This window comes from Acinonyx jubatus, chromosome B4 (assembly GCF_027475565.1).
Source record: "Acinonyx jubatus isolate Ajub_Pintada_27869175 chromosome B4, VMU_Ajub_asm_v1.0, whole genome shotgun sequence".
Classification (NCBI taxonomy): domain Eukaryota; kingdom Metazoa; phylum Chordata; class Mammalia; order Carnivora; family Felidae; genus Acinonyx; species Acinonyx jubatus.
Window position 1 is genome coordinate 28274500 of NC_069387.1, and position 28000 is coordinate 28302499.

General features: G+C 43.3%; 1 long non-coding RNA gene across 2 annotated transcripts in view; it reads right to left on the bottom strand.

Annotated features, from left to right (window-relative positions):
- Nucleotides 1-5117: 5117 nt before the first annotated feature.
- LOC106977178 (uncharacterized) overlaps nucleotides 5118-28000 on the bottom strand; it is a 31963-nt gene continuing 9080 nt past the window's right edge. For both annotated transcript variants that reach the window (XR_001430619.3, XR_008300008.1), the window contains exons 2-3: nucleotides 20492-20659; nucleotides 5118-5350 (exon numbers count right to left, since the gene is read on the bottom strand). This is a non-coding gene — a long non-coding RNA (uncharacterized LOC106977178). The remainder of the gene's footprint in view (nucleotides 5351-20491; nucleotides 20660-28000) is intronic.

Sequence of the window (28000 nt, forward strand, 5' to 3'; positions counted from 1 at the left end):
AAAGAGAATTCCTCACAACTCAAAATGCTGGCAGTCAGGCTGTTAAGCCAAGTGAAAGATGTCCTATGGCTCAGAAAGGTGTTAGCTCAGCTATTAAAAACAAAAACTTCTCCAGAATCTTACCATTACTCAGGCCCCCAAGACCCAGGGAAGGGAAAGTTCTGATTATACTCTCAAAACAGTTACATCTACCAGTCAACCAAATCAAAATAAAGCTGCAATAAAACCCAGACCCAACTACACAGACTCAGGCCCTCAATTCTAGTACCCCTTCCTGGGAGTAAACTGTTTATGTCAGTATTTTATTTATTGTGTTTTATTGTTTATTTTTCTTTTATACAAAATTATTTTGTTCTTTTACTGTTTTTTTTATACAAAATGGCTGGCATTAATAAAAAATTAGAAGACACATGAAAAATCAAGAAAATATGATTTATGATCAAGAGAAGATATAGTCAATAGAAGCAGACAGATCACTCCTGATCCAGATTTTTGAATTATCAAACACAGAATTTTAAAATAACTATGATAGAAATGCTAACAGATCTAGTAGGAAGGTAGAAAACATGCATGAAGAGAAGAAAACATGTCTAGAGACATGGAAACTATAACAGAATCAAATGGAAATGCTGAAAATAAAAAAATACAATATTGCAAATAAAAGTCTCAATGGCCTTAATGGTTGGCTGGACTCAGCCAAAAAAAAAAAAAAAAAAAGAATCAGTAAACTTACAGACAGAGCAATAGAAAATTTACAAACTGAAACAAAGATAAAAAAATGAATGAAAAGAACAGAACAAAGAATTTGAGAACTGTGAGGCAATATCATATCAAGCATTTTACTGTATATGTCATTGGAGTCCCAAAGGAGAGGACAGAAAGAACTGGGCAAGAGAATATTTGAGCAGGAATGTCTGGGTGGCTAAGTCAATTAAACATCAGACTTCAGCTCAGGTAATGATTTCATGGTTCAAGAGTTTGAGCCCTGCGGCAGGCTCTGTGTGGACAGCTCAGAGCCTGGAGCCAGCTTCAGATTCTGTGTCTCCGTCTCTCTTTGCCCCTTCTTCACTCTCACTCTGTCTCTCTCTCTCAAAAATAAATAAACATTAAAAAAAAAAGAATATCTGAACAGATAATGACCAATAAATTTCCAAATCCAAAGTCAAAAACAAAACAAAACAAAAAACCCTCAGCAAATCTCAAGTATAGAAAATTAAAAGAAAACCATACGTAGGCACAACATGATCAAACTACTAAAAATCAAATAAGAACATCAAATCTTAAGAGCAATCAGGGAAGAAGGAAATGTTATTTCTCACCAGAAACAATGGAGGTCAAAGGGCAATAGAATGATATCTTTTTAAAGTGCTGGAAGAAAACAAATTATTAATGTAAAATTCTATATCCAATACAAAGTTTCTTCAAAAAGGAAGGCAACATGAAGATATTTTCAGACTTACAGAACTTAAAGAAATCATTTCCAGCATACCTGAATTGGTGAAAGAAGACATATAAGAAATGTTCAAAGATTTTTCAGACTGAAAGAATTCTATCTTTCTGAAGGGAAACAATACACCAGATGGAATATATAGAACCCCAGATCTGCAGGAATGAATGAAGAGCAACAGGAAGTGTAAACATGAGTGCAAATAGTTACTATCAAAGATTTCATCTTTGTAGTTGTGCGAATGTGTGTGTGTTCAAGCATGTGTGTAATTTTTAAAAGAATTTTAAAAAAATAAAATAAAAATAAAATAATTTTAAAAACATCCCTGACTATTTAGGCCAAAAATAATATGTATTGTGAGTTTCATAGCATAAGACAATAATAACACAAAATATAGGACAGAGTAAATGGAATTCTTCTACAGCTCGTGTACCTTAGAAGGTAGACTGTGAGCAACCATTAAATGTCACAAAGAGATATAATTAAAAAGTCAATATGAGTGAAAAATGGAATACGAAAAAATACACAGTTTACCTACCCATCCCCCAAAAAGTCAAGAGACAGGGGGAGGGGCAAGCAGGAATGTATTAGACAAAGAGTACAAAGTTTCAGTTATGCAAGATGAATAAGTCCTAGAGATCTGTACAGCACAGAGCCTATAGTTACCAATGCTGTGTTGTAAACTCCAAAATTCTCTAAGAGAGTAAATCTTACATTGAGTGTTCTTACCACAAAAAAGGAGAAGGAGAAGAAGAAGAAAAAAAGAGGGTAAGAGGAAACTTTTGGAGATGATGAGTAACTTTGTGGTGAGGGTTTCACAAATGTATACTTACCTCCAAACTTATCAAGTGTATATGTTAAATATGTAAAGCTTTTTGCATGTCAATAATACTTCAATAGAGTGGTTATTTTTAAGTCAGGAAAGAAGAAACAAAGGAATACAGAACTAATGAGATGAATAACCAGTTCACCTGGGAGATATGAATCTAATCATATAATAATTACATTGAATGTAAATGGGATAAACATTCCAATTAAGGGTTAGAATTTGACGAACAGGATCCAAAAGCAAGATGAAATATATATGCTGTTATGTATAAAGACATGGACAGGTTTAAAGCAAATTATAAGCAGGAGAGGGTTGGCATGGCTATAATCAGTACCAAACAAAGTAGACTTTATGTCAGAGTATTACTATAGATAGAGGGTCATGTCCTAATTATACAAGGATTAATTCATTAAGAAGACATGCATATACAACTCATAGCAGATCTTCAAAATGCATTTTAAAAATTAAAAGAGCTAAAGGGAGAAATTGATAAAATCACAAATACAGTGGAAAGTTTCTTAATATCTGTCTTTCAATAACTGATGAAAAAATACTAGTGAAAATATAGAAGACATGAACAAATAATCAACTAACTAACTTAACCCAATTAACATTTATAGAACACAACTCCTAATTTCAGAGTGCATATTCTTTGACTGCACGCGAACATTCGCCACAACTGACCACAGGCAGGGCATTAAAATAAGTCTCTATGAATATCAAAAGATTTAAACAATACACAGTATATCTTCCAATCACAAGCTGAATTATTTCATGGCTCCTAAAAACATAAAATGCACATTCATTTTAAGTTGTAAAAGTTGATGACATGCTAAGTAACAAAAACTAAATTTCCTCTCAATCAAATTTTGGTCAGAAATTTCTCAGTCCGTGTTCTCTGATTTCAAGTGATAAAAACTGAAAATCAGTAATCTAGACAAAAACAATGATTTTTAAAGTCTTAATCACTTGGATGTTGAAAAACACTCTTCAAAGAAGCAATGATATGAAGAAAATTAAGAATATAATGGTAAGCTATTCTGAAAAAACAATAAATGTGACCATTACTGAAACCAGTTGGCTTGAAAGAAGAGTTAAAGGGGGAGGAGAGAGGAATAGGCAGAGCACAGAGGATTTTTAAGGCCATGAAACTAGTCTCTATGATACAATAACGGTGGAGATGTTCATCACAAACTTGTCCAAACCCATAGAATGATAGTATTAAGACTGAAGACTTTGGTAAGCTCTGGAATTCAGGTGAATATGATGGATCAGTGTAGGTTCACTGGTTGTAACAAATGTACCAATTCAGGTGGCGGATGTTGATATGGTGGAGGAGGCTGCTCATGTGTGGGGGCAGGGAGTACAGGTACCTCAAAGTAAGTCTTTTGCAAATGGGTGGAGCATGAACTTTCAGAAAGCAGGGAGATGCTCTTTGCTTTATGCCATTTTTTTAATGCTTATTTTATTTTGGGGTGGGGGGCATAGAGCACAAGTCGGAGGGGAGCAGAGAGAGAGAGAGACAAGGAATCTGAAGCAAGCTCCAGACTCTGAGCCCTCGGCACAGAGCCCAAGGTGGACCTCGGGCCCCTGAACCACAAGATCATGACCTAGCCAGGCTGGATGCTTAACCAACTGAGCCATCCAGGCACCCCTACTTTATGACATTTTATGAAAGGTTTCATGAAACTTCTTTACTTTTGTTTTTTTGTGGGTGTTTTTGAGAATAAAATTATTTTATTTTTTATTGAAATTGACATATAACACTATCATATTTTCAGGTGTGCAACATAGTGATTTTATATTTGTATATATTGCATAATGATGACCACAATAAGTCCAGTTAGCATCCATCACCAAACATAGTTAAAAAAATTGTTTGTGTGTGATGAGAACATTTAAGATTTACTCTTTTAGGGAACTTTCAAATATGCAATACAGTATTATTACCTATAGTCACCGTGTTGTACATCACATCCCCAGGACTTATTTAGTTTATAACTGGAAAGTTTGTACCTTTTGACCCTTTTCACCTATTTTGCCCTACCTTCTGCCACTTGCAACCATTTTTTTTTTCTTTCTTAGATTCCACATATAGGTGAGATCATATTGTATTTCTCTTTCTCTGACTTATTTCACTTAACAGAATGCCCTCAAGATCCATCCATGTTGTCACAAATGGCAAGATTTCCTTCTTTTTTATGGTTGAATAATAAAAACTCTCTACTTATGCATAACAGAAGGAACCTGTATATAGGACCTCTCTGTTGACCTTCCACTCAATTTTACTGTCTATCTAAACTTATCATAAAAAAATAAAGTCTATTTAAAAAAAAAAGAGTTAAACTCAAAGGAAACATCATGACTTTAATTATGTTTATTATTTTAAAAATGATAAAAAATAAAAAGAAAGTAAATAGACTATAAAGTGAACTTAACAGTAGAAAAAAATAAATTTGTAGAAAAATGAATAAGTAAATTAAAATCTAGTTCTTTGACAAGAAACAAAATTGATTAACATTTGGCAAGTATAATAAAGAAAACAATTTTAATAAAAAAAGATGAGAAATTAGAAACTGATAAACATCAGAGACAAAAAGATTAAATAAATATAAATCTGGAGATCTTTAAAAAACGCTTTTTCTAGTAAATATAAATAGCCAAAAGCAATGCCACAAGATGTGGAAAGTTTGAAATCGACAAGACCTAAGAAAGTTTGGCAGGAACCACCTTCAAAGTAGACTCAGCACCTGACAGACTTCCTGGTCGATTTCTTTAAATTGCCAAGGTTAGAGTAGCTCCTCTGTTACATAAACATTTTCAGAAAGTACCAAAAAAAGGAAGGAAAGTTATTAATTTATTTAACAAATCACATAACCCCCACACCAAAATCTGATGAAGGGAGAAGGTAAAAGGGCAGAGAATCATTGGCGAACGCCATGCAGGGTTGGAAATTGCCAGGTGAACCATCCAGATCACTGATCTCTTCGTGCTGGGGTGAGATAGCGGAAATGCCAAGATAAAACCGGAAGGGTGGACGCAGGCAGACATGAGTCACTTCCGTTTTTGAGCCTCTATGTATAAAAAAAATTCTTTTTAATTAAGAAATGACAAAACAATTTTTCAAATATAACAACATTTAACGATAAACACTTTCAATAGCTATAAAAATGAAGACAAATACAACTGCGTTAGAACATCATGTGGCGATAATGCCAAGAGTAAAAGCGAAGGCTTTAAAGAAGGGAGATCCTTTCAGCAACAGCCCCTACACACACACACACACACCACCACCCCTTCTCCCGCCCCCACACACCTTGTGCTAGATCCCACCGAGGCAGAGAGCAGTCTGCAAGAGGACAGGAAAGTAGAAACTTTCAACGTTCCTGGAAACAACTCTTTTCATGTTTCTGAGGTATATATACCATGGAGGATATAACCTGGCTGCCAACAGCATTACTACTTATGATGAGATAGTACCAGAACAAAACAGTGTTTATATTATGTGCCATTACCTCTGAAGTTCCAATCATGAAGCCTGCAGAAAGAGACGTTGCCAACCTACCTTGACTGCCTTGGCCCATCTCTGCCAGGGGTAACCTTCTGCTCCTCAGTTTCTCCTTCCCAGGCCTGTAGATGCCCAGGGAAAAGTCTGGATGTTCAGCCCAGAGCCCTGCTGCCTTCTTCCCCCAGGTTCTGTGCTTATTCTATCCCACCGCTCCTGACTCATTTGTCATTTACTATAATTTTTATTTCCAGGTGCCCCTTTTGTCTCATTTGGCAAACAGGCCCCTTCACAGCTTTGTGAAGCCATGTCACTAGGTTCTAGCCAGTTGGATATTGACAGAAATGGTGTGTGCAATTTCAAGATGTCATTAAAGGAAGAGGCAGGAAATTATCTTCCTTTTTTCTCCTTCCTGCTGGCTGGAATGCAGACATGAGGACTAAAGCTGAAGCATCCATGGGTCATGAGGTAAACTTGGGGAATAGAGCCCAACACAGTGGAGCAGATATACATAAGCCCAAAGGCTGTGTAAATCTGAGGCACCAAAGAGAAGAGATTGGCCCAGCGCTGGCCTCCTCAGGGGAATTTCTGCCTCCTGTCTGCCAGGAGAGCATAGGAACCCAGCAGGACTGGATCCTTCTTTGCTAAGGAAGAAAGGCTGCCCATCCCAGCAAAGGCTTGGGTGAGATGCTGATCCTCCTAAGGCAGCAACATCAGCAGTCACCTGTTCTGCAGCAACATCAGCAGTCACCTGTTCTGCATCACCTGCCACCATTCTGCTTTGTATCAGCTGGAGCTCCTACCCACTTTCAAATTGTAGAACAATGCCAGAAAAATTATACTGCTGTTAAGCTAGGCAGAATTAGCACCCCTTCTTGCCTTTATCCCAGTTGGTTTAATAACTGTCTTTGGAGGTCTTATTCTGAGCTACCTAATTGCTACACAATTGCTACCTAACGGCTCCTTTGGCTTTACACTTGGAGAATCAACTACAACTGAGCCTCAGAAGCCCAAATGGGAATTATCAGTGGAGGATGATGTGCCCAAGAATTCCTTTTAGACAAAGGGCCCAATCCCTGAGGAATATCCTGGTGTGGGGACCCCCTTCTCACATCCTTCCAGGTGTGGACATCTAACTCCTGCCCCCCACACTCCCTCAGGGGGTCTCACTAGGGCAGAAGCTCTCACTGTTCTTTCCAGAGCTGGAAAGGGGAATGGGACTCCACACCTTCACTCCAAGCTGGCTGGCTAGTCTGAGGAAGACTCAGGGGGCTACGGCTGCACAGACCTCCCCCAAACTTTGATGGGCACCTGGAAGGAGGGGCAAGAAGAATCCAGGCAAGTGTAAAGAGAGGAGGAGGAGCCAGGCCAACTTAACAACACCCCTGGGAGACTCTTGTGAGTCTTCTCTGAGAAATCCTCAGAGCCTGCATGTCCTCCTCCTCGGGAAGTAGGCAGTACAGTGCAGTTATAACCTACTTGTCAGCTAAATCCTCCGGCCACTGAAAATCTAAGCGAGGTTGGCTCACACATCTTTTCCATGACTCGAGGATGTCATGTCATCCCTAGAGATTTCACATATTCATTTGGAGACTTAAGTTTTATGGTCCAATCAGCCTCTACCCGACAGCTTGGACTCACATTGTGCTGACCGACATGTGATTTGCACACAACCAGGGTGACACTGGAAATATTTAACCATCATGGAATAGCCACTGGCAATCAGGGCAGACATCAGCTGTTAACCCTGGGGGTGAAGCCACCACTGCAGGGCAGGTGAGCATGAGCTCTGCGAAGGGTCCCGCATAGGCATGCATATGCCCAGTGATGCTGAAGACAGTGCACTTTACAAATTCTTGAAAGCTCAGAAGAGAGGTCGTTTGTGTACCATACATCTCCTGCTTTTTTCTTGCTAATGAAAACTCATTTTTATTCCAGCATAGGGTCGATGTTCTCCAAAGGTGAGCTCTCCAACAGGAAGGACCAGGAGAGACCAGGAGGTGAACCATGATGGGCCTGAGTGATCATGATAACCCAATTTGCCCGCTGCCAGGTGGGTTTAGGTGTAGGCGGCTGAATTCAGAAATACCAGATCTAGCCAGTGTTCTGAAGGGGAGTGTCCTAGAAGCTTCCGGAAAATATTTTCCTTCTTAGTGAAAATAAAAAGATACAAAAGGAAAATCTCTCTCCCGCTCCCTTTCCACCTTCTGCCTTACAAGGCAGTCACATGAGGACCTGTGTCCAGAGTTACATAGATGTGACACAGCCAGGTGGGAGAGTCCACAAGTGGAGGATAGCGATTCAGAGAGACGGGAGGAGCCTGGGCCTGCAGCTCTGGAACCACTGCTCCCCGGACCCTCCTCAGAATCTCTGTTGTTCCAGCCACTTCATGAGAGAGCTTCTGCTTCTTCCGGTCAAAATCTTGACCACAAACAGCTTGTCACCATCTCCTAGTCATCTCTTATCTCCTCTCTCCATTCCTCTCAAACTGAGACAAAATTTTCCTCATTTTCTCCTGAAAAGCAGGTCAAACAACTCTTATTATTGATTGGGTCCCTGCCCAAAACCAGCCCTTGCATAGTCTCATCTTGTATCCCCAAGAGCTGAGTCAAGCTATTTATCCCAACAAAGAAAATTCCCTCTCTAGGAAGAATTCTCATTCTAGTCCTGAATATGATTTTTGTCTGAAAAGAAAAAAGAAAGGAAAGGAAAGGGGAGAGAAGGGGAGGGGAGGGGAGGGGAGGGAAGGGAAGGAAAATTCAGGGCAGATCCCATTCAGGGATCTCCAAGAGATAATTATCTCTACAAATCATGGAAGGCCCTGACTGTCCTTGGCTAGAGATCCAGGAAAACAGCTGAGGAGGGCTGAACCCCTTAAAGAGAACCTACAATTCATTTGTTCACTCTGTCATTCAACATGTATTTATTGAGCACATACTATATGCTATGGACCCAGCAATGACAAAGAGAGAGAATGTCTCTCCCTACATGGAGCTTACATCCTAAAGGGGTAGACAGATAACCACACACACAAAAAAACATAAAACAACCAAACTGGAAAAATAGTTATAAATTGTAATTACCCCCCTGAGGGAAGCAAAGACTGTTGACATTTTAGTGCATTCCTAAATTCTAGTAAAAAACTCCAATTCCAAGATTGAGCAGAAGAGTGCCGTGTACCCTGAGGCAGTAAAGAACTCATGGATTTGAGTAACTCAAAGTAAATGTTGGATGGGAGCCAAGAGGGTGGGGGAGCGGATGGTGAATTAAGAGAGGTAGCTGTCACCAGGAACCGATGGCCTTGAGGCCATGGTAAGGCATCCTAATTTTAATCTAAGTGCACTGGGAGATATTGGAAGGACTGGAACCAGTCAGGCAGCCTAATTATTCTGCTCTGATAAAGGAGAATGGGCTGGCAGTGGGTGGGTCTGGAGGGAGACTACCAACTTCCCCCTCATGAAATGCTTGCCCTGGCCCATCAATGGCACCCTTTGTGAAGGAGTGGCAGTGGACATGGAAAGAAATGGAACATTCAAGACATATTTTTGGAGTAGAAACAAAAGGCCTTGCTGATAGATTGAATGTGGAAAAACCATAAGGACATTAGTCCTAAGCTTGACTCTTGTACATATTTCCAAGAAAAATAGGAACTGAACACAGATCCCCAAAGCCTGAATGTTGAGAAGTTTCATAATGGAAAAGGATAAGGAACACCATTTCCTACAAGCATTTACAAAGCACTGATGGTATGCCAGGTACTGTGCTAGGCTCCTGGGAAATAAACTACAAACCCCCCTAGCACTGGAGCGGAGAGGAAGTCTGTTCCGGAATCTTCATGTGGAGGAGGCCAGCTGAGCCAGGAGCCCAAGATTCATCCCTCTGAGATTTATCCTCATCAGGCATCAGCACAGCCTCCTTTTCCAAGCCTCAAAGATTTGCTGGAGTGAGAACATCTGTTTCCACCAACATAGAACTAGATAGCCCGAATGCTTTCCTGTTAGAAAATGAAGACAGTTCTGGGTAAAACATGACAAACCCTTTTTAAATGCATAGCTGAGGTTGGGGTAGGGGATGGGGGGTGGTCGTGGTAAGAGAAACCCCCAAAGGCCAAAAAATGAAGAGAAAACAAAACCACATTGGCCTGGGAGAGCTCTCACTTTATCTTATCTCTAGAGGTTGGCTGGCCTTGGAAACCCAAAGATTTGCATATTAATGGCTGCAGCCCTGGGCCTGAGAAAGGGAGGGAGTTGGAATTAAGACCCCCACAGGAGTCTTTGAAGTGAAAGGGTGCACCAGAAAAAAAATCAGTCCACTGGCAAACTGGGACAATGAGGAAGCTGGTCTTACTTAACCTTTTGGTGGAAGAAATGCCACAGGATTTTTTTTTTTTTACATTGAAGAGTATTATCTCATAGTAATCCAAGAACTCCAAGCCAAGGACAGAATATAAAAAGCGATCATAGAATGACAAATGCAAAACTGCTCTGAGGAGAGGTGCCTTGGTGGTGCAGTCAGTTGAAGGTCCAACTCCTGATTTCAGCTCAGGTCATGATCTCAGGGTTAGAGCCCTGAGTTCAAGCCCTGCATCAGGATCCATGCTGTCAGGCTGTCAACACAGAGCCTGCTTGGGATTCTATGTCTCCCTCTCTCTCTGCTCCTCCGCCTGCACGCTCTAGCTTTCTCTGTGTGTGTGTCTGTCTCTCAAAAATAAATAAACTTAAAAAAGAAAAAACCTCTCTGAGGAGCCCCAGCAGGCCAGATGACAGGGCATATTATCCAAGATTACATTATATGTGAAAAGACAATTGTCAATAAACAGCAAGATTAGAACTCCAGAATCATAAAGATACTTTAAATAATTAACACATCAAAGAAAGAATTACAACACATGGAGAAAAAAAACTTTTCCATGGAAAAAGAATGTTCAACCTCACTATTAGCCGCAGAAATTTAAATTGGAACAACAATGTGGTACCCTTGTTTGGCATAACAATTATCAACCATTACAGAGTGGTGATACTCAAGGTTCTAAGAGTGAGGATAACTGGACCTTTGTCACCTGCCAGTAGGGTACACCTGATGTCTTGCCTTGGGTGTTCCTGAAGCAAAGCCTGGCATGGTGGCTTGATGGTGATCCCAGGAAGCAGTGTGGAACACGCACAGGGAAACCAAAGGAGAGACGCCAGCCCGGGGTTGTGTTATCAGGTAACTCCACAGTTGGTGGCTGGGGCTCAAACCTGCAGGACCTTCTGAGGAGGCTCATGAAATGCATCTTAAAAGTTCCCACCCTGAGTCACCTGGGTGCTTCAGTCCATTAAGCGTCTCTCTCTTTTTTTTTTAATGTTTATTTATTTTTGAGAGAAAGGGAGACAAAGTGTGAGCAGGGGAGGAGCAGAGAGAGGGAGACACAGAATCCGAAGCAGGCTCTGAGCTGTCAGCACAGAGCCTGATGTGGGGCTCAAACTCACAAACTGTGAGATCATGACCTGAGCCGAAGTCAGATGCTCAACCAACTGAGCCACCCAGGTGCCCCAAGCATCCAACTCTTGATTTCAGCTCAGGTCATGATCTCACGATTCGTGGGATTGAGCCTCGTGTCAGGCTTTGCGCTGGCAGCAGGGAGCCTGCTCGGGGTTCTCTCTCTCTCTCTCTCTCTCTCCCTCTGTCTCTGCCCCTCCCCTACTTGCACTGTCTCTCTCAAAATAAATAAATGAACATTAAAAAAAAAAAGTTCTCACCCTGGGCAGGGAGGGGAAGCAATCATCTACTGGCCCCATCACCGAAGGTTCAAGTGGGCTCGCAGGCACTAATGCTTCCAGATTGCACACTTGGGTGTTCCAAGGCTTTAGAAATGCCCTAAAGAGGAATCTAGAGGCCACAGAAAGGTTGTCAGGTTGCCCCTCACATAGCTGGTCAAAGGAATGAGGGAACAAGAGGCAGGGCCCAGCAGACTGAAGCAGTGTTTGAAACACCCCACTGACCACACAGCATGCACTTGGTCTCAGGAATCACCCTTCAGAGCATCCACTTAGGGAAATACAGCTGACCCTTGGACAACACAGGTTAGAACTGCATGGGTCCACTCATACGTGAATTTTTTTCAACAAACATATTGGGAAGTTTTTTGGAGATCTGTGACAGTTTGAAAAAACTCACAAATAAACAGTGCAGCCTAGAAATATCAAAAAAAAATAAGGAAAGGTGAGGTAGGTCATGTATGAATGCATAAAATATAGATATACTAACCTATTTTATCATTTGCTACCATAAACGATACACACGTCTATTATAAAAAGTTAAAATTTAGGGGCACTTGAGTGTGGCTCAGTCGGTTGAGCGTCCAACTTCAGCTCAGGTCATGATCTCACGGTTCATGTGTTTGAGCCCTGCATTGGGCTCTGTGCTGACAGCTCAGAGCCTGGAGCCTGCTTTGGATTCTATGTCTCCCTCTTTCTCTGTCCCTCCCCCACTTACACCCTGTCTCTCTCTCTCTCAAAAATAAATAAACATGAAAAAAAAAACTTATACATACAAACACAGACTGTACATTATCTTTTCATTTTTGATGTCTAGCGTCAGTTATACATATGACATCTGCAGTGTTTTATGTCACATAAGGCTATACTGATGTACGTACTGACAGATGATTCATAGAGGACACAAACTTGTGGTATTGATAAATACAGGAAAGTACTCTAAATGTATTTTCTCTTCCTTACAATTTTCTTAATAACATTTTCTTTTCTCTAGCTTTTTAAAAAAAATTTTTTTACATTTTTATTTATTGTTGAGAGAGAGAAAGAGACAGAGTGTGAGTGGGGGAGGTGCAGAGAGAGAGGGAGACACAGAATCCGAAGCAGGCTCCAGGCTCTGAGCTGTCAGCACAGAACCCGATGCAAGGCTCAAATCCATGAACCTCGAGATTGTGACCTGAGCAAAAGTTGGATGCTTAACCGACTGAACCACCCAGGTTCCCCTTCTCTAGCTTTATCATAAGAATACAGTATATAATACATATACCATGCAAACTATATATTCATCAACTATTTATATTATTGATAAGGTTTTCAGTCAACAGTGGGGTATTAGTCATTAAGTTTTGGGAAAGTCCAAAGTTATATACAGATTTTCAAATGTGTGGGGCGTCAGCACCCCTAACCATCATGTTGTTCACGGGTCAGCCATAATCAAAATAGGGGTGACGTAAGTACTCAACTATATCTGAAAGGGCTGGAGGGAGGAAAAGAAAGATGGAAGGAGGGAGGAAAAATGTCTTTACCCCATTAAGCTTTCCTGTTCAACCATATGTTATCCACTGCCCCAGGGAAAACAGCCACAGCTTAAATGCAAAGAGAAATACAAATAGTTAATTCTTACTTTTGAGCTTCTGGTGGCCTTAATGGATTAAGGTTGATTTAAGGGATTTCTTTCAAGATTAATTTTACCTATCCTCAATTTTTGTTTTACATTTTGATTTTAAAGCTTAACTCCAGCATCAGGTGCAACTTCATAATGCATAGATTGATGCACAAAAATATTAACTGAAGCAGTTAATGGCACAAAAAAAATTGGAAAAAAATCTAACCTAATTGTCCAAAAAGAATGTATTGATTAAGTAAGCAATGATACATTTTGACAATGGATCATTATGCAGTCATTAAAAATGATGTTTACAAACAGTTTTCAATGATTAGGAGAAATATTCACAATATAATGTTGAGGGGAAAAAGCAAGAAGCAAAATTACATATATAGTATGATCTAGACCGTGTAAAAATGTATAGGAAAAAGTGGAGCAAACCAGACCATGTTAAAAAAATCTGCCTGAATTTTGAGAATGTTGTGATGTTTCCTCCTTTGTGCTCATTTCTATTTTCAGTTTCCAAAATGAGTAAATACTGCTTCTACAATCAAGGAAAGAAAAGCACGTATGTGCCTCAGTGGTGTTGTGGAGGGCAATGGGAAACCTTAGGTCCCAGCATCCCAGATGATATGACCGTATAGTTCAGAGCCCTGCCACATGGCTTCAGCCTCTGTTGCACCTGTGTGGCTGCTGGGACTGTTCTGACTCATTACTTGTGGCGTTGGCTATCTACCATTCAACATTCATTCGACAGCTGGGGTGAGATCCAGACCAGCCCCTCGCTTGATAAACCATAGTATAGGGGATCCTAACGAATGGAGGAAGAGGGGGCTTGGAGGGTGTCTGGCATGTCACTGGCGCAAGTTATCTTTGAGGGAGCAGCCCAGGGCCATGCGCTTTGGAATCAGATGGGTACTCGCTAATTATACAATGGCAGTAGGTAGAATAATGGCCCCCAAAGATGTTTGCGTCCTAATCTCCAGAATCTGTAAATGTGTTACCTTACATGGCAAAAGGGACCTTGCAGAGGTGATTAGTTTAAGGATTTTGAGGTGGGGAAAGTATCCTGTATTATTCAGGAAGACCCAATGTAACCACAAGGTCCCTTCTAAGAGGGAGGCAGGAGGACTGGAGGAAAAGAGAAGGTGTGACGGTACATACAAATCAAAGGTCACAGAGTGAGAGAAAGGTGAAGAGAGGGATTTGAAGATGCTGCACTTTGGGTTTGAAGACGGAAGAAGGGGCCCTAGCCAAGCATGCCTAGCCTTCAGAATCTAGGAAAGGCAAGGGACTAGATTCTCCCCCAGAGCTTCGAGAAGGAACACAGCCTTGTCGACACCTTGATTTTAGGACTTCTGACCTCCGGAACAAATATAAATGAATGAATGAACGAACAAATGAATGAGTATTCTGAGCCACTAAGTTTGTGGCAGTTTGTTAGCACAGCAATAGGAAATGGATACAACTGTGAACAAGCCTATTTCCTCATCTGTAAAGAGAAGCGTGTCATTTGTGTCTCTCCTCATCGTTATGAGCATCAAACCAAACACTGTACTTGCCATGCTTACTAATATGCATAACAAGCATTCAGTAAGCAATAGTTATTCTTTCTCACCCTGTAGGAGATCACCTTACAGCTGAATAGCATTTTGTAGAGCACATGAGAAACATACAATATGGAATAAACTAATCAGTGAGGTAGGGAAAGTAGCATGTATATAATGTCACCGCTTTACATATGACACCATCAGGGATGGGGGAAGTTAAGCAAATTGTCTAAGATCACACAGCTATTAGGTGGCAAAGAGAAGATGTTTCACTCTTGACTTTTTTTTTTTTAATGTTTATTTTTGAGAGAGAGAGACAAACAGAAAACAAGCTGGGGAGAGGCAGAGAGAGAGGGAGACACAGAATCTGAAGTAGACTCCAGGCTCTGAGCTGTCAGCACAGAGCCCAATGCGGGGCTTGAACTCATGAACGACAAGATAGTTCCTGAGCTGAAGTCAGATGCCTACCCAACTTGGGCCACCCAGCAGTCCCACACTCTTGACTTTTAGTTCAGTGGTACTTTATTACCCTGTGCTTCTCACCCAGGAAATCTGTTAAATATGCAGATGCCCAGAAAAATCTGGCCCAGGAATCTGCATTTTATCAAGCTCTGTAGTTACTTTTTATACAGGCTGGTCTAGTGACCCTACACTGAGAAATGGTACCCTGCCCCATTTACTGAACAGCTGTCCAACTGCTGAATGCTTCTATCTGTTTCCACTTCTTGGAGGAAATGGGAGGCCACAGATGCCCTGTTATGTTGTTACCTTTATATTTTGAAAAATTTTGAACATACAGAAAGAAGAATTAATGACCACTCATTTACCCACCACCTAGATTAAAGAACTACTAGCATTTTGCCCTATTTCCTGCATCTCTCTAGAACCACATATTTTCCTTTTTGGCTGAACTGTCCTAAAGTATATTACAGACACCATGCCATTTTTTTTAAACTGCATTTTAAAAATAAGGACATTTTCCTGTTGTCCACAAGAAACAATCACACTTAATGAAATTTTTTGAGATCATCTAATATCAATTCTTAAATTCAAATTTCCCCAAGTTTCCCCCAAATATCTTTAATAGGTGACTTTTTTTTTTCCAAAATCAGGAAGTATGCTCTATCAATTTTCATGCAGTTAGTCTACACAGAGCTAGAGGATTTCCAGGGTGATGTGCTGATGGGAGTCCCCTAGGTTTTCTGTACCTGAACAAGAACATGGATGAGAGTCTGGTTTTCCCCTGGAGTCTGGGCCTCCCTGTCTCAGGCTCTTGCCCTTTTGAGCTGAGAATTGACAGTAACGGCATTCCCTTTACCAAGGCCACAGAGCCTCTTCTGTGGCCTCTTCCTAGAATTACAGCCCCCTCTCCAGGTTCTGGTAACCACTCAGACCTAGATAAGAGCAGGGATCTCAGCTTTTTCTAGCCCAACAGGGTATTATACCATACCCTGTTGATTTCCCTTAACCACTGCTCACAACTTTGTAAATATCTTTGTTAAACCCTCTGCAATTACCCCACTTCAGTGTCCCATTGGGACACTGACTGATAAAGTAATGGTACCAGGGATGGCCCTATAGGAAAATAACCCTCAGATGAGATTCTAGAATTGGGTTGCTCACATATTTGAGATGTATGGCAGGGATATCCTCTTGCCAGACAGAGGGAAACAGAATGCAGTTAATCCATAAAATACAGTAGCATCAGGGCACATGGGTGGCTCAGTCAGTTAAGCATCTGATTTGGCTCAGGTCATGATCTCATGGTTCATGAGTTCAAGCCCCACATTGGACTCCCTGCTGTCAGCACAGAACCCCTTTTGATCATCTGCTCCCCTCTCTCTCTGTCCTTCCCTAGCTCATACTCTCTCTGTTTCTCTCAAAAATAAATAAACATTTCAAAAAATAAAATAAAATAAAATAAAATAAAATAAAATAAAATACAGTGGCATCATAGTTGTTCCAATTATCACTATGAGTGGCATTAAAAGAATGCGGATGGAAGACACAATGTTGGCAGATCCAGGGGCTTAGCTATGCTGACAGTGGTGATTACTGTGGTGTGGGGTGGCTGATCTATGATAGTCCCAGAGACCATATACAGAGGAGGGATAAATCAAAGGTCCTGAATACTTGGAACATAGATGGAAATGCAGAAAGCCTTGATGGTAGCTTTGAGAGAGTCACAGATCTCTTGTTGGGCAGCTATGCCCAGGGACTGATTATAAAGGTGACATACATACAGAGTCTATTAAATGTTCAATCCCACTAGAATTCTTATGCCTTCCACTGGTACAAAAGTGAGACGCTGATTCATAGGACATTTGAGCAGACACAGATGTGGCAAAGTCACCTCAGGACTTGTTCCACAGCCCTCATTGCCTCCAGGCCCATAGCAAGAGTTATGTCCTAGTATAGCCCAGATGGAGAAGGACAAAGCATGGTACAGGGGAGAGAGAGCCTATACATCAAAAGGGTTGCAGAACCCCCAGGAGGAGCCTGGGAAGCATATATAGGAGGGAGTCGTAAGAGCATTGAATGGGAGAATTTAATGGTACAGGCGTGCTCACCCAAGATTCAGGACTTCATGTGCTGGCTTGAGCAGCTGGGAGTGGCAGTCATAGCTATACTGGCCAACAAAAGCCTGGACTCAACAGTGGCTGGCCGTTAATGAGGACTTTTCTAGCATTCTGAGAAGGAATCTGAAGGTTTGGGAGGTTAAGAATGTTGGAGGGGATCTATTCTGTACAACATGCACAGCCACACCTTAACCACACTCCCCAGGAGGCCAGAGGATACTCTCCTCTCAAGGCCAGAAGAATTCCACTGTGAAGTGTTCACAGACCTCCTTGAAAGCTTTTGGCTGTTTTCTGTAAGCAGGAAATGACAATGGGAGAGGTTGCAATGAAATTAGACTCCTTGGTTTAAATGGAAAAAACGGGATCCCAGTGTAGTAGGGGTCAGGAGTCTCAAAGCCACAGTGGACACAATTACCATAATAAGGTGTGAAACTGGAGTGGTAATTAGAAAGTTTGGGTCTGTAGGGATCTCTGGCACTGGCTACCTAATCATGGGTTCCTCAGGACTGCAGTGGATGTACAGACTATTTAGGTGCTACTTGACATATATAATTCTGGGTCTAGTGGGGAAAATCATGGTGGACAATCAGGATTTACTGTGTTTGGACCCAGAGGCCCAGAATCCTTTGACTTGGGGGCAAAGGTGAGGGAGTCTCTTTGAACAAGCACCTGAAATGTGGCCATACCTCTATGCTGTGAATCTTCCCCAATCTTTCCCCAGAGAGACCAGAGGCCATTAAACGAAATGGGGAAAGGGAACTATCCAGAACTTTCAGGGACTGTTAGATTCTGTTTCTGAACTCATGCTAACCACAGGAGATTCAAACTGGCACAGTGGTCCACAAGTCATAGTGTGAGCTCAAGGAGATCAGGTGATAAATGGAATAGCAGTAGTCCAAGTCTATCTTACAGTGGGTCCAATAAGACTGAGAAACCACACTCGTCTTACCTTGCCAGTGCCAGAATGTATAATAATAATAGATATGTTACCTACTCACAGAATCTCACACTGGCTTCCTGACCCATGGAATGAGGCCATTATGGCAGTTCCAAGTGGGAAATGTCCCCTTCCAAATGAAACTTCCCTCTCCCCCACACCAAGACAGTGAACCCAAAGAAATATAGTAACCCTGTCAGAATTGCACAGATTAATGTAACCATCAAATACTTAAAAGATGCAGGAGTGGTAATTACTACCACATTAACATCAAACTCATGTTTGACTGGTGTAGAAACCAGATGGATTGTAGAGAATGACTATAGATTATGGAGAATTCAGTCACATGGTGATGCCAATCGCAACTGTAGTTCCAGATGGGTATCTCAACCAAAACAAATAAAAACACCCTTGGCACCTGCTAGGTGCAGCTACAGGCCTAGAAAAGGGTTTTTTCCAATTCCCAGCAGCAAAGCTAGTTGCCTTCACATGGCAAGGACAGCAGTACACTTCCACCTGAGGTTTTTATGACAAGGCTTCATCCACTACCTTGCTATCGCACTATTGTACTACAGTCCACAGAACTTGATCATTTTGATATCTAAAAACAAATCAGTGGGGCGCCTGGGTGGCTCAGTCGGTTAAGCATCTGACTTCAGCTCAGGTCACGATCTCGCGGTCCGTGAGTTCGAGCCCCGCGTTGGGCTCTGGACTGATGGCTCAGAGCCTGGAGCCTGCTTCTGATTCTGTGTCTCCCTCTCTCTCTGTCCCTTCCCCGTTCATGCTCTGTCTCTCTCTGTCTCAAAAATAAATAAAACATTAAAAAAATAAATAAATAAAAAATAAAAACAAATCACTGTATTTCATTGGTGACATTGTGCCAATTGCACCTGGTGCACAGGAAGTGGCAAATATTTTCGGTGCCTTAATAAGAAGTATGCATTTTGGGAGATAGGAGATAAACCCCATGAAAGTTCAGAGGCCTTCCACATTGTGAAATTTCTAGGGACCCAGGGGTGTGAACGATGTCAGGAATGAGTGACAAATTGCTCCATCTTGCACTTCCTACCACAAAGTGATTTGATATTTGGTAGATCTGTGGATTTGGGGGAATAACATATACCACCCTTAGGTACGCTGCTCTGACCCATTCAAGCCGCCAGTTTTGAGGGATGCCAAATCAAGAAATACAAGCTGCTCTGCCTCTGGGACTACACAAGTAAGCAGACCCAGTGGTAGAGAAAGTGTTCAGACATAGACTATAAAATGCTGTCTGTAGCCTCAGGAGAACTCTAATGGGAGAACTACATGGATATCTCTAAGGTGTGAGGTGTGTGGCCTCTTTTGCTGACTATTCTTCATTGACAAAGCAGTTCCCCACTTGTCACTAGGCTCTGATAGAACCTAGACCTGGTCACACAATATCATGTGACTATGTGACAGACACCACCATTGTGAGCTGAGCATTATCTTATCTACCAATTCAGGCACAAGCAAATTGCATGAGCACAGTGATGGTTAATCTACATATCACCTTAGCTGGGGAAAAGTGCCCTGATATTCAGTCAAATATTATTCTTGATGTTTCTGTGAGGGTAGATTGGTGACAAGGAGAACTGGGAAGGGATATATGGATAGACTTCAATGAATGGGCCAAGGTTGTGAAAATATTTACCTTCTATGTGAGTGTCTACCAGAGGGCATATTTTGGACTAACTCAATGGAACCGTGAAAAAGTAGCTTGCTCCACCCTTTCCTGAGATAGAAGCTATGGTAGTCTCAACAACATGGACTTCACCTCCCCAAGGTTAACATAATCAGTGCCACAGCTGAATGCCCTTGCTGCCATCAGCAGAGGTCAGTGCTGAGTTCCCAATATGGGATTATTCCCTAAGCTGAATAGCCAGTCACCTAGTGACAGGTTGATGACACTGAATCTCTTCCGGCACTGTGGGGGCAGTGACTTGTCCTTAAAATGAATAGATACATACTCTACATTTATTTGTGCTTTACCCGCTTATAATGCTCTGCCAGCACCATCCTTCCCTACAGAATGCCTTATTCATCACTGTTAATCACATTGCCTATGACCAGGAAACTCATTTCTTAAAAGTAAAAAGAAAGTGCAGTAGAGAATTTGTTCCAATTAAATTCATGTGGTCTTTCCACATGCCTCAGAAAGTAGATGGCTTCATATTCCAGTTGAATGGCCCACTGAAGGCTCAGTTACTATGCCTGCTGGAAGACTGCAGTCTGCAAAACCTGCTATTGGACATGGTACATACCTTAAACCAGCAGCCAATGTATGGTGCTGTCCCATAGACGGAATGCCCAAGTCTGGAAACCAGACTGGGAGCATGGATGTGGGCGTGGCCTCTCACTGTTGTATCCTCTTAAGGGATGTTTGCTTCTGATCCTGGCAACCTTGGGCTCATTGGCCTCAGTGGAGGTCCCTGTGAACCCGAAAACATGGGTGAGGTTCTGTTAAGTCAGAAGCTGCTACTGCCTTCTAACGATTTTCAGCTTCTCATTCTACTGAACCAATAATCAGAAAAGAGGGCATGACACTCACCAAGGTGATCTGCTTACCAAGAAGAAATTGGGTCACCACTATACAATGAGGTCAGGAAGGACCAAATGCAGAATCCAAGACTTCATACACCACCATTGAGTATTCTCTTCACTAGATTACTCATCAGTGGAAAACTGAGGCAACCCAAAAAAGATAGTGCCACCAAAGGACATAGATTATGAAGAAATGAGGGTAAAAAAACCCTGATCAGTTGAGGTGGTAGCAAAGAGTTAGGAAATGTGTAATAGGTAATAAAAGAAGGAAGACACAATTATCAACTTGAGTCTCATGACCAGGTATAGAAGGAGGGATAATAGCAGCTTTTATGTTAATTACTTGATTCTCTTCCTTCACTTTTACCCCCAAACCTTACATGAAGAGCATTATGGTTAACACTTTAGGTTTCAGATGGGAGTATGATGTCATTCAGTAACTAATGGGATTTTGTACGTCCTGGGGCTGGGGACATGACGTCTTCATCTGGACAAGGTGGATGATGAAGGGCAAAAGGTGTGAAAAGTGTTGGATATTCTCTTTCTTCCATTCTGTACTCTGTTCCTGGAACTGGCCTCTGTGGACCAGATCTATGGGCTCCTTTGTCTTCAGCATCCACTTGGGTTTGGCCATGGGAGGTTCTGACAGGAGGCTGGAGGAAGAAGACAATGAGGTCATAGCCATCAGCTCCTTAGTTTCCATCAGATCCTTCCCATCACATCACAGGTTGTCAGTGGCCACATTCCTTTACTAAAGGTTACAGTACTTTACCCTCCAGGTTCTAGTTCCCACACCTCCTCTTCTTCTCCTCAAGCAGAGGGGTGGTAATGGCACTCTACTCCCAAGATGATTCACTAAATGTTGCTGATTTCCCCTGACCCGACAAATACTCTTGTAAGTAGTCCCTTTATTAAACCCTTCTCAACTATTCCATTTGGATAATCTATCACAGTCCTCACCAACACAGCCCAGTTTAGTCAGGCTGAATCTAGAGCAGATATTTTCTCAGATTAGTGCCCATCCTCACCTGTTCTGAGTGGGCCTAATTCAAGGCTCTTGAATTTGATTCACCTGTCTATATCCTGTATAAAAGTTTTCAGTGCCACACATATTCAGACACTTTTTCACCAGCCTTCTGAATAAATAATCAGGAACTTGTTCAACAAAGCTCTCCTAGGGGTGTCTTTGTGGTTCAGTTGGTTAAGCGTCCAGCTTTGGTGCAGGTCATGATCTCACGGTGTGTGAATTCGAGCCTCGCATCAGGCTCTGTGCTGACAGCTCAGAGCCTGGAGCCTCCTTCGGGCTCTGTGTCTCACTCTCTCTCTGCCCCTCTCCTGCTCATGCTCTGTCTCTCTTGGTCTCTCATAAATAAATATTTAAAAAATTACAAGAAAAAAAAAAAGCTCTCCTAGCCTCAACTGGTGTGACTAGCTTGCTTGGGGAAGAGTTGCAATGGACCTAATGTCTGTGTCTCCCCGAAATGTGTATGTTGAAATCTTAACCCCCACTATGATGGTATAAGGAGGTGGAAACTTTGGGAGGTAAGTAGGTCAGGAGGGTGGAACCCTCATGAATGGAATTAGTGGCCTACCAAAAAAAAAAGGACCACAGAGACTCTTCTCTATGCCATGTGAGGATACAATGAGAAGTCATCAGTCTATGGGCTGGAAGAGGTCCTCACCAGAACCTGACCATGCTGGTACCCTGGTCTCAGACTTCCAGACTCCAAAACTGTGTTTCTGCTATTTGTAAGCCACCCAGCCTACTGTACTTATGGTAGCAGCTCAGACACACTAAGGTGACAATTCTAGAGCATTGGCCTCTGTCACTAAAACATCTTTGGAAGAATGTCCCAAATGGTAAGCCAACTGGAGTGCTGCAGATGAGCTCCAAGAATGCCATGGGAGATGATCCCCTCATCCTTCTGGGCAGCTGAGCAGGGCCTGAGTAGCTGGAGCAGCCTCACCTCCGAATCCTCGAAGGGCAGCCCCCAGGGAAGTGGCATGCACTTGGTCCTGCAGGCAGCTTGCACAATGAGAAATACCCCACATCTGTGGTTTTGCCTCCACCACTTGCCCAAGGACTCCGGCAGCCAGACACAAAGTCTGCACCTGCTGTTCATGGACACGACCATGAGCTACTCCAGGACTTTGTGTTCCACGTGCCAGGGGGCGTGGCCCACAGCCCAAAGAAGGCCCCTAGGGTGGCAGGGGTTCCCGCAGGCACAGCTCTATCTCCAGCTTTGTGTACACTGGATACTTTTGTTGTTATTTTGGTTGATATGCCTTTTAGTGGTGCCCAAGTGAGCCGATGACAATGCATGTTTTTTTTAAGTTTATTTATTCTGAGAGAGAGAGAGAGAGAGACCTCGCATGCTAGTGGGGGAGGGACAGAGAGAGAATCCTAAGCAGGCTCTGCACTGTCAGCATGGAGCCCACTGAGGGACTCAAATTCACAGACAGTGAGATCAGGACATGAGCCAAAATCAAGAATTGGACGCTTAACCGACTGAGACACCCAGGCATCCCTAACAATGCATGTTTATTCTGCAAATTAGGACTTCTTTATTCTGAAATAGTTGATATGAAATAAATTAGTTTGGATTTGGAATTCTATTTACATCATACACACACAAATCAACATTACATATGGCACAAAGAAAAAGAAGGGCTATTAGATTCCTTAAACATAAACATATATAATAATATAAATATATGTATTAGATTTACTCACTAAATACATTTAAATATATACTAGATCTGCTTAAATATAAATATATACATAAATGTAAGTGTTGTAAATATTGGAATGGTGTAAAACATTGTCTTACATTTTGTTGCCCATTATACATACATATCTTCTCCATTGGCCACAGTTTTCCATATAAATGTTATCATCTCTGTGGTGCCATGTTGTGAAAAGGTCTGGGAAGCACTGCTCTACGGTAACAACACACGTGATTTCCCCACCTCCCATACCTGTCATGCCCACAGCATATTAGCACAAACCACAACTAGGGATTAAACCTTGAACTGAACATCTGAATTAAAGGCTTCCTAAACAAGACACAACTCTAATCCTTTCCCTCATAAACACAGAAATAATTCCCCATGGGGCTAATGCAGTCATATACACACATTATGTCCTCAGAGATTACCCTGATATGGGAGTATAAATTGACCTGGGGAGGAGAGGGTTGATTCTGAAGAGTAAAAGGGACAAAATGACCAGTAAATGGTTCGAGTAAAATTCTAACTCAGAAATCTGGCATGTCACAGGAACTATGTTACCTAGCTGCAGTCAACATTGACAGGTCTGAGCTTGAAATGCCTTGGTTCTCAGGCCCCTACATCCTTCTAGGCCCACTAATGAAAAGGGTGAGTTCAAGAAAGGAGAGTGGAAGTGAGTGGCAACATGAATGAACCAGACACAAAATAGTGCACAGTCTGTGATTATATTTTATAAAGAATAAAAACAGGCTAATGTAACATACAGTGTTAGCAATCAGGATAGTGGTTAACACAGGTGGGGTGGTGGAAGCAAAGGTGGAAAGGGGGCGCAAGAGAGGCTTCGGGGTTGCTGATAACGTAAGGTTGCTTAATCTGAATGTTGGTTATGTGGGCTGCGTCTTTGAAATTTATCGGGATGTGTACTTAACTACGCGTCCAGGTTTGTGTGTGTTTATTTTGCCTCAATAAAAACATGTTAAATGAAATGGTGGAGGGCTCATACTAACACAAAAATGCTTGGTAGTTAGACCCAGGTATAGAGAACAGAAAACAAAAATGAAAATCCAGGGGCCCTAGCTGACCACAAGCTGAACTGAAATAATAAGTCAGTGTTATTAGAAGCAAAGAAACAAAGATCACCTGATAACTTGGGCTATAATAAAGGATAGTTGTATGACTTACAGAGATTGTAAAGTAATTCTTCTATGCTACAGTGTAGCTACTTGAACTGTGATCAGAAAAATGGGTAGTTTTGATTAACATCCCTTCAAAAGGACATTGAAAACCAGAGAGGATTCAGAGAAGAGCAATAGAGGTAATTAAAGATATGGGAAATAGACTTTAAAAAAAGGTTAAAAGTAGTGCTTTTTTTTTTTTTTTTTTTTTTTTTTTTTTTGGTTGGGTGCTGGTTCTCTTCGCTTGATAAATGGTCACATGACTCCCCAACCCTTTCCTCTAGTTCTTTGCCCCATCTGCCTCTTCTTTATTGGCAGGTGGACTTGTAAGAGCCAAATACTTCAGCCGATGCTAATTTATTGAGCAGATATGTCCATGTCATTCTAAAAGAAAAAAGATGTTAGGTCATTAAAAAGCACCAGTCAGAATAATTGGGGTGGCTGAGCTTAAGGAAGAGAAGACTTGATTGGCCTTAAAATAGCTGAAGATTTCTGAGAAGGAAGTTCATCAGTCATTCTTTACCTCTGACAAATTGAAAGTAAATGATCTTAAAATAAAGCAAAGATTTCAGCAGACCAGAAAGACTCATTAAATGAATGAATCACAAGGCCAGGGGGACACTCAAGAGGAGAATTAGGATATTCTGACTAGACTAGGTTCTCTCTAACATCATAATCTTTATTATCTCCTGGATAATGAGTTTGATTTTATTTGTACCAACAATACCTTACATTTGTAACGCCTTAGAGTTCTCCTCCAGGGACATGTTTATGCCCATTTGCCTCAACTCGAAACCCTGCCTTTGAATCAGGGCTGCCAGAGAGGAATCTGCCACAGAAAGGAAGCCCCAGAGGCAGCCGGTGGGCAGGCCCTGGCCCTGCAGTCCTCCTGCTCCCTGGGGGCTGCAGGCTGGGGGCTGGGGGCTGGGGGCTGGTCTGCCAGCCTGGAGGATGGAGGCAGGGGCTGCCGGCTGTCGCCAGTCACCATGGTGACCTCGCAGCCCGCAGCTGCTCTCCCCACCATCTGAAGATGTGCGAAGGGTTCCGGAGGCAGGCTGGGGGCGGTGGGCGGTCCCAGAAGTGGCCGAAGCCTAGGGAAGTCCTGGGACTTGCTCTGCACAGCCAGTGGCCTCTTCTGCGGCTCCCAGCCGAATGCAGGGTCAGCTTCGGAGCAAGCTTTGCCAGAACAGCCTGAGAAATGTCTCCTGGCGCTAACATGCTCCTTCCTCCACCACTCACTGCCCTGGGAAAGTCTGAGGCCTGGAAAAGAGACCACGGCTGAAGGCCATTTTTTTCAAGTGAAAACAGAATGACGTGGAATCTTAGGTTTAGGCCAAGACTTTGTTAGCTTGTCCACCCAGTATTTTGTCCATGTTGTAACTGTCGCTGGTGCAGGGCCTTCGGCACAGCCGCTAGGCTCGAATCCCGAAGAGGAAGCCGCCCTGCCTCTTAACAACCTGCTGCCCTTCCAGCGGCCCCTTTGCACAGCACCCCCCCTTCGCCCCCGCCCTGCACACTCCAGCCCCTAGACTCAAGCACCACCCCCTGCGTGGCACCTGCCGCCTGGCACACACAGCAGGGCCCGGGCCAGCGCCCGAGGGAGCCAACAGCTGGCAGGCCATCTCTCAGCCCGGCGCCTGCCCTGCTGAGCCTCAGGGAGGAGGGGAGTCCCGGGGGAAGGGGCGGGGGGGGGGGGGCTCTTGATGGGGGAGTCTCTCCAGCAAGACATCTGCTCCCCTGGCCGCGAGATCTGAAGGGCGGATGCAGGAGATCCGAGGGGGCGGGGCGTCAAGGCAGCCCCTACCCCGCAGCTGTGCCAAGCACCGGCTCCCACTCTTCGTGGCCACAGTCTGTCCCTTTCAAGCCTCGCTCTTCTCCCCTCCCCCCCTCAGCTGGCGGCTCGGGAAATAGAAGTATCACCAGCAAACTGCCACGGAAAAACAAAGCTGTCTGCTGGCGGCCTTCCCAGCCTGCCCGGGCTCCCCTGCCCACCCCCACCGCGGCCCCTTCCTGACACGCGGCTCCCCCACCACGAGCAGCTCTGGGCCCCCGGCCAGGTCAGTGCAGGACCCCTTCTTGCTCTCCGGTCTGGTCTGCCGCCCCTGTCAGATGCCGGGAGGATTGCTGGGCTGCAGTACTGGGCCCTCGGGGACGGAAGTGACAGATGAACAAGGGGACTTCTTCTCACTAAATCACCAGTCTGGAGCCTCCCTGGCGGCTCTTGAAGAAGCGGCCCCTCCACCCCTGTTGGATCTCTCTCTCTTGGCCACAGCTCCTGGACTGAATGGGGTGGATGGGGGCTTCAATCCCCTGAGCCGGGGGAGTTGGCTTTTGGGCAAAAGCTCTATCAGCGACCCCACGCCAATTCTACCAGCCTGGTTGGGAGCAAAGAAAGAGCCTGTCATCACACCTTGATTAGCATAAGGATTTAAAAACCAACAAACAAGCAGTTCTGCCCTTGGCCTTGCCAGAGAGAGCAGTTTACAGACTGACTAAGGGGCCCAGACATTTATGTTGCCCAAGACTCTCAGGCAACCTGGGGTTTTTTCTCCAGGCACACTGCTGACTGAGCCCAGAATACAAGCAGAGATCATGCAGGAGGCAACAACATGCGGGACCTCCAGGTCCAGTCACTCTGGGAATCTTGTCCCCAGAGACTAGTGGAACCCTGTCTACAAGACAGTACTGTCCTGCTGGCCTAAGCAATCCAAGAACACTCCTTTTCGGAAGTCCCCAAATCAGGGTACAACAGCAGAAGGACAAGACCACGCCCACACTCACACACCCAAAACAGGCCATCCTTTGGCAGCTTGTAATCATTGTCCAATTGCTTCTGGTTTCTGGGTTTTGCAGTTTGGGCCATCCTCCTGGTGACGCAGAGATACATCAGAAAACTTGTAGAAAGTTGAGCTTGTTTTCTAGGTGACCACAGGGCAGGGAGCCCTGTAACACTCCAGCCCATATCACTTTCCTGCACTGGTCATCAGCCTCCTGCAGCCTACTGGCCTCTGAGCACCCCCAGGCTGGCTAAGGGCTGGCAGGTGGCCTGGGAATTCTATGGCTCCCAGAGTTTCCACCTGCCTGGATACACAGAGAATACAGAACAAGCATTGTGCATCATAACATCACAAGAGACAGTGTGTGTGTGTGTGTGTGTGTGTGTGTGTGTGTGTGTGTGTGTGAGGCTGGGGGGAACCAACACTCCCAGCCTGACTCCTTCCTTAGCACCCCACTCACCCTCAGCTGCCCCAATTTATCCTGCGCTTAACCAAGATCCTTGATGAGCACATCTCCATCATAGCATCATAGCATCATCCATTCATT